The sequence below is a fragment of the Mytilus edulis genome, chromosome 2 (assembly GCF_963676685.1).
Source record: "Mytilus edulis chromosome 2, xbMytEdul2.2, whole genome shotgun sequence".
Classification (NCBI taxonomy): Eukaryota; Metazoa; Mollusca; class Bivalvia; order Mytilida; family Mytilidae; genus Mytilus; species Mytilus edulis.
The window spans coordinates 23,191,057-23,199,466 of NC_092345.1; the positions used below are offsets into that span (position 1 = coordinate 23,191,057).

The following is an 8,410-nucleotide window of genomic DNA, read 5'->3' on the forward strand; positions in this document are numbered from 1 at the left end:
TAAAGGTTGTACAAGGTGCATATATAATCAAATAAAAATTTCACTGCATTTATTTATAGCAAGAAGAAGAACCTATCATAAAGGTCATGAATATTGCTGAGATGTTGGAGATGTGTCAGTTTAAAAGTTTCTGGGTAGGTTATTGTGTACAGTTGTACTTACTTGGTTACTGAATAGATATAAGAAGATGTGGGGTAGAGGTCTATTAGACAGAATTCCGATGAAACAAATAACAAAAAAAGACATATAAAGGGCGACAAGAACCTCTTAAAAGATACCAGGCTTAAAATTTGTACGGAAGACGTGTGTCTCCTCTTCAAAAGACGCATCAGTGACGCTCACACCAAACAAGGTAAAGGCCAAATAAAGTACGAATTCAGTAGATATGTCTATACAGTATTAATGGTCATAAGTATAAAAAAAAAGTTGTGATTGAAATACACAAAAACATTAAAGAATTCATTCTCCAAATAAAACAAAACAAGATCTGACTACAGGGGTTTATTCTGGCTATTCCTACATTTTGAATTTTATAGGGAAAATAGCAAAATTTTTTGTAGGAGTTCACAGTATTTGATTTAAACAATGGGATTTTGTAGGATTATGTTGTAACAACAATAAACTAATGAATCAAGGTAAATCAAGGTAATTCTTGTGGCAAATATAAGAAAAAGAATAGTTTATATTACAATATTTTATTTCATAATTTCATAGCACATTTTGTGTAAATAATATGCAAAAGCACAATATGAATTTATAGGCATGATGTTATTCACAAGCAATTGCAATTATTTGGGTGAAAACATTTATACATACAAGTAAATAATATCAAATTACAATTGAAATATATATGTTAAATTTTAATAATTATTCTTTGAACCAAAGCACTAAATTTTGAGTTACACTAAACAAAGCACCAAAAGTACATTAATCATAGAACTCACACAGTAATGCATTGCACATACTTGAACATACAAGAGAAGACAAAGTCTTAATCAATGTGCAAGCGATGAGAAGCAGCATCTCCATACTCGACTGGAGTAAGCTCATCATTCTGTAACCTTGTTTTCAGTGTTTGCAGTCTGTCATCTATTTCCATGTATTTTCTCTTTCTTGGAACACGTTTCACACCGGCTCTGTACTGGATAAGTGTCAGAGCATCGATGGAAGGCTTTTTCTTGTCTCAACAACTTGATCATGCTGATTTTTGATTAAGGTGCCTCAAGGCAATCACTGGCAATATTCCTAGTCAGACAGGGTACTGTAAATTTAGAAATTATTACGAGGTTTTTATTATTGCGAATAATGCGACTGGGTGATATTCGCAATAATAAGAACTCGCATTTTTGTCCTTTCTTCGAATATCCCAATATTAAATGCACGTAATAATTTCTGAATTTACAGTAGTTTTTTTTCTTAATATAAAAAGAAGATAATTGCCAATGAGACAACTTTCCACATGAGACCATGTGACACAGAAATTAACAACTATAGGTCACCGTGCGGCCTTCAACAATGAGCAAAAGGTCATGAAATGACAAATGTAAAACAATTCAAATGAAATAACTAACGGCCTAATTTATGTACAAAAATATAAACAAAAAACAAATATGTAACACATCAATAAACGACAGCCACTGAATTACAGGTTCCTGACTTGGGACAGACACAAACATGCAAAATGTGGCAGGGTTAAACATGTAAGCCGGATCCCAACCCTCCCCATAATCTGGGACAGTGGTGCAACAGTACAACATAAGAACGAACTATAAAAATCAGTTGAAAAAAGCTTAACTCATCAGATGGATACAAATAGAAAAACATATAATAAAAACACAGAGTAGATGTGGCCGGGTACTTGCATATCCCAACAACAAAAAGGAACTAAGTACAGATCTGAGTGTACTTGCAGTTACTAACAGCTAGTTCAAAGCCACTAACAACGAATGAAAAAATGCATGTACCAAATGTTTATTTTTTATACAACTAATGTTATTTTATTACAGGAGATGTTTTTTTTACTTATTTTATTGTCTTTCACACCGGTTTTTAGCTTTTCTTGATGTCATTTCTTTTTATTGACTAACTATATTTACTTTTCAGGAATGCCTTTAAGTAGATCAAGAACTAAGTGCCAGTGTTCATGTTATTACAGGTTTTGAAGACAGTATAAGAAAATGTAAGTTGGAATGATATCTGAAGGAGACAGACCTAGAACACTGGACACTTTTAATTTGCAAAACACTCATTTGCAAATCCGCCGCCGCCTCAAACAAGAGCTACAATATCATGTATATAACCAAAATGTGCGGAATTACATGGGATTCAATAATTTCATTGGTTTTATACTGTTACTTTCATATTTATTTTGCAATTTGAATTATAAAAACATGGGATTTTCAATATCCCATGGGACAGGGCAAAATCCCATGGGATTTACCATTATCCCATGGGATTTTGGTTAAATCTTTGGTCCCATGGGATTATTGTAGTCCCATGGGATATTTGTTGTCCCATGGGACAAAAAAAATCCCATGGGACTATAATTATCCCATGGGATTTTTAATATCCCATGGGACAAAATAAAATCCTATGGGATTAAAATTATAAATATATATATATAAATATAAAGTTATGTGTATGTTACAATGAATGCTGTTTGGTAGTAAAATGTTTTAAATGTATACGAGGTTTTTTTTTATTTTTTATATATACATATATATAATTTTTTTTAAATTTTGTCACAAACATGTTTTTTATTTGTTTATATGACAATAAATATTATTCTTATTTTGGAATGTATAATAATAATATTTTACAGTCAAAGAATAAAGTCCTTTCACTGAAACAAAATGATGAAATTTCTAAATAAATGAAAAAATATTGTTTTGAAATCTTTGTCTTGTTTATTCTATTATGAAAAATAGAACTGAAAAAATATTTTATATTTTGACTGAATAGTTCACTCTTTTCATGAGGTAAGATTTTCTTTGTTATAGGTTCATTGCAATACTTGTATAGGCAAACAATTTGAATTATATATAACTTTGTGGTGTACATAATAGTATGCTTATAATTGCAAATTTATAATATAAACACTTTTTGTTAAAGTTTTTGCTTTCTTTATTCGCAGCTTGCTATGTACAATTATTCAGTCAACTATATAAGAGTGAAGTCAATAAATAATTTCATTCACTAGAATATTCCTGCAATTCTTAGACAAAACATTTTTTCAATCTGTTCTTCAAAGATCTTCCTCTGTACATCTTTATTGAAAGGAGAGATTCAAATGAGAAGACAAAGCAAGTTTATTTGGACAACAACATTCTAATATCTTGTTCATTCGTTCCATCTTTCAATTGATAATTACATTGTTGTATTTATATGATCAAGTTCTTGTGCATCAATGATCGTGATGATATGACTCCTTTTTGTTTATAGTCATCATGTTGAAATTTCCTCTTTCAAATAAATGTAGGAAAAAACATGTTCCATTTCAAAAAAAAAAAGTCGCACTATGGAGAAAAATATCAGCTTTAAGTTTTCCGTTCAGTATTGATCTGTGAATGATGACCATGAAAATCCAGATTTCTGACCTACAAATACAGAAACTCAAAAATTATCAGTGAAGAGATCAATAAAATGGCTATTTTATCATGTTTATGATTAATATGATAAACTTTCATTTAAATATTCAAGTACTAAATTACAGAAATCGCTTAAATTTTATAATACCGGTAGTTTAGTTAAAGTACAGCTTATTTAAAATTATAATAAAAAATATAGGCCACCGATGAGTTAAATAAGATATTACATTTTTAATGCCAAAAAATGGCTTTTTTGCACCAAAGGCAGATAATTTGGAGCTTTTTCAATGATATATGCATTTTAAAAGTCATCTGGGGCCAAACCGAATTGATTGTTTTGAATGATTTGGTGTACCATATGATAAAGATATAAATAAATTGAGTTATGAAAAAAAAATATTAAAACATTTTTCTGAAATTGTTATACCCTAGAGCCTCCTTAAATGTCATTTGATCTCTATTGGAGAAATGTCTCATTGGAAATCAGACTGCTAAGTGTTTCTAATATCAGGAGCTTGTACATAGTTCAGTGGTTGATGTTGGTTCATACCCGTCATTTTTATTTTTCATAATTTTTTGTTTTTATAAATTAGTCTGGTATATTTGACGTTTGAATTGATGCTCTGTTTCAAATTTGGTTAGTGTTGACTTTTATAGATTACTATAACATGTATAGGGTATGGGTTTTCTCATTACTTACAGGTCATCAATGGCCTCTAATAAGTAATTACAATGCTTACATCCACTAAATTGAACTCTGATTGATAGTTTTCTCTTTCATCATACCACATCTTATTTTAATAAATATTTAATTATTATTCAAGGACAAAAAATTTTATAACAGTGGACTTACCATTTAGGCTTTGTTGACCTCTGTAAATCTTATTTTGTTGATAATTTCTTCTGTTTATAGTTTCCCCTTTATCTTTCATGTTCTTGCCCTACACATAAAAGGGTAAACATCATTTAATGACAAAAATAACTACTACATGTATTACATAATTAGTAGGCAACTGAAAATTTTGTCTTATTTGTATATAACATCAACTTACTCATCATTCTTGCTGTTCAATATCATGAATATTATCATTATTCTATGAATATGAGGTCACAGTAAAATTAACCTTGGCAGGCAGACATCTTTTTTTATATGATACCTTGTAGTCATTCCATACAACAAGTAGACCTATGCTTAAAAAATCTAAGGCCAAAATTAAAAATATGTTTGTTTCCCCTCCCCCCACACGGGTCAAAAATAAGCGCCCGGGTCAAAAAATTATTTTCCACAAAAAAATCGAAATTATTTTTTTCCTGAAAATAATTTGTTTCCATTTTTGGAAAGTGCTTGAAAGCAGAAGGATTGATAATCTAAATAAATACACTCAAATTGAGCACAAACAACTGATAAGTGGCCTGGACTGGACAAGTCAAACCATTCATGTGACCATGCTATGACAATCACATCCAGTTAAAAAAAACTAGAGGCTCTCAAGAGCCTGTGTCGCTCACCTGTTAATGTGTTTACTGATGTCAGCCATCTTCGTTGGTAGGCGGGGTCATTAGACACTTTTTTTTTAAAATAGATACCCTAGTATTATGATTGTGGCCAAGTTTGGTTAAATTTGGCCAAGTAGTTTTAGAAATGATTTTTATACCAGTTACAAAAATGACGAAAAGTTGTTCAATATTGACTATAAAGGGCAATAACTCCTTAAGGGGTCCTCTAACAATTTTGATCATGCTGACTTATTTGTAGATCTTACTTTGCTGAACATTATTGCTGTCTACAGTTTATCTCTATCTATAATAGTATTCAAGATAATAACCAAAAACTGCAAAATTACCTTAAAATCACCAATTTTAGGGCAGCAACCCAACAACAGGTTGTCCAATTCAACTGAAAATTTGTGAGGGGATATATCTTATTCTGATGGACATTTAAATCTTGAAAGATTTGCCCTAAATGTCTTAGTTTCAAAGATATAAAGCAAAACCTGCATTTTACCACTATGTTCTAATTTTAGCCATGTCGGCCATTTTGTTTGGTAGGCTGAGTCATCGGATACATTTTTTAAACTACAAACCACAATGATAATTGTGGCCAAGTTTGGTTAAATTTGGCAAAGTAGTTTCAGAGAAGAAGATTTTTAAAAAAGTTACAAAAAATTATGAAAAGTTGTTAAAAATTGACTATAAAGGGCAATAACTCCTTAAGGGGTCGACTGACAATTTTGATCATGTTGACTTATTTGTAGGTCTTACTTTGCTGAACATTATTGCTTTTACAGTTTATCTCTATCTATAATAGTATTCAAGATAATAACCAAAAACTGCAAAATTTCCTTAAAATAACCATTTCACAGGCAGCAACCCATCAACAGGTTGTACGATTCGTCTGAAAATTTCAGGGCAGATAGATCTTGACCTGATCAACAATTTTACCCCATGTCAGATTTGCTCTAAATGCTTTGGTTTTTGAGTTATAAGCCAAAAACTGCATTTTACCCCTATGTTCTATTTTTAGCCATGGCGGCCATCTTGGTTGGTTTGACAGGTCACGCCACACATTTTTTAAACTAGATACCCCAAGGATGATTGTGGCCAAGTTTGGTAGAATTTGGCCAAGTAGTTTCAGAGGAGAAGATTTTTGTAAAAGTTTACAGACGACGGACGCAGGACGACAGACGACGAACGCCAAGTGATGAGAAAAGCTCACTTGACCTTTCAGGTCAGGTGAGCTAAAAAAAAAACTGCCTTCCTGGTCTGTTTACAAAGGGTAGACCCGGGGAGGGGAAACAGACATTCTTTTAAATGTGGCCTGATAAAATGACAAAACCAAGAAAACTTATCATTGACCAAAGAACAATAAAATGCGGTCATGGTTTATATATGAATCTGCCATTCAGACATGCACACCTTACAATTGTTTCATATCTACCAAATATAATCTACCTGTAACTTTAAACATATGATAAACTGACAAAACAATGCAGTGTTTCATTGACCAATGAACCATGCATGAAAATGAGGTCAAGTTCATATAAAATATGACAGACAGCTAAGTGCATCTTACAATTATTTTATTCACTAAATAAGGGGGCCTTATTGCTTACAGTATCCGGAAAATTGACCAAACCACAAAAACTAAATATTTTCAAAGTTCCTTATACCCTGCCAATTCGTTATGGTTGTGCCTGTTCCAAGTCAGGATCCGATAATTCAGTGATTGTCGTTTGTTTATGTTTAACATATCTGTTTTTCAATTTTTTTGTACATAAATTAGGTTGTTAGTTTTCAACTTTCAACTTGGCTATCATGTGTAAAATCATACAAGTGTTGGGAAAACAGGAAGTTGTCGAGTGATGAATCTGAAAATGCATCACACGGTATAGCTGACTTATTTAACCCTGAAACCAAATTTCAGAAATCCTTCTATTGTAGTTCCTAAGGAAAATGGGACGAAAAATATTCATCGGACGGACTGACTGACGCAAGGATGGATGGACAGACAGGGGTAAAACAGTATACCCCTCCCCCTTTTTTAAAGTGGGGGCATAATTTTAATACGGGGCTATAAAAACCCATGCAAGATGTCAAAACAAAAAGAAGTAACCTAATTCTTACTTGTTAGGGGCTATTTATTTATTGTCGGTTATACATATAACAATACAACATATTAAATGTCTGTAGAGCTTTTATCCGACATACATATATATGACAAGCACAATACATTTGTACATGAAACATAAAGCTCATCACTGAGATAGTAGTCTCAGATAGAGGGAGGCGGGGTCAACCAAACTCCCCTATTCAATCTGAATGCAGGACAGAAAGTCACAGTCAAAAAGTCACACACTGTCACAGGACAAAAAGTCACAATTTAGTTTTGAGATTATTTTTCTTTGAACAAGAAAACACTCTTTTTGTATTTTTCTTGAAGTTTTATACATGAACATGATGTAGCAACTTTAAATTAAAATTTATTAAAAACAAATAAATCAGTGCATTAGGTTTGCGCACATTACCATTACATTTGCGCACAAAAATCATTACGTTTGTGTGCAGCTTTTGATTACATTTGCACACATTTTTTAACATGTAAATATAAAAAAAAAGATATAGTATGATTGCCTTTTACAGCTGACTATGCGGTATGGGCTTTACCTCGGGCTTTGCTCATTGTTGAAGGCTGTTTGGTGACCTATGGTTGTTAATGTCTGTGTTATTTTGGTCTCTTGTGGACAGTTGTCTCATTGGCAATCATACCATACCTTCTTTATATTGGCTTATGGTTGAAGGCCGTAAAGACCTCTAGTTGTTAATGTCTGTGTCATTTTGGTCTCTTGTGGACAGTTGTCTCATTGGCAATCATACCACATCTTCTTTTTTATATTATGAACAATTTCCTAAAATTAAAAATGAATATATGTAATAAAAAGAAGATATTTCAAAATCTTTTTTCATTTATATTCAATCAATTGTCAACAAATTGTTTGTGACTTTTTGTCCTATTAACTTTGTTACTTTATGCCTGAGTTTGACATGTGTTTGACTTTTTGTCGGAATGTCCTGTGACTTTCTGTTTTTGCAGAAGTCCAGGGAGTGTTAAAAAATCACATGTGCAAGTTGAGAGTCAACACTTACACAGGGACTAGTCTACACAATACTTTTTCAGAATGTCAGCAAAAAAGAATCACTGGTGACAGGGGAGTGTAACCGATGAATTGATCCTGAATCAGATAAGATTTTCCCGGTACGTCTAAACACCGCTCAGGAGGACCTCCTGGGTGCACACATGCAGGGCATACAAAGTGCACTCATGG

The 8,410-nt window shown here is 32.2% G+C and overlaps 1 long non-coding RNA gene across 1 annotated transcript; it reads right to left on the reverse strand.

Annotated features, from left to right (window-relative positions):
- Positions 1-3,366: 3,366 nt before the first annotated feature.
- Positions 3,367-8,410, reverse strand: LOC139511754 (uncharacterized). The gene is made up of 3 exons (XR_011662087.1): positions 8,232-8,410; positions 4,441-4,528; positions 3,367-3,596 (listed from the first exon to the last, which is right to left on the reverse strand). It is a non-coding gene; the product is annotated as an uncharacterized lncRNA (long non-coding RNA).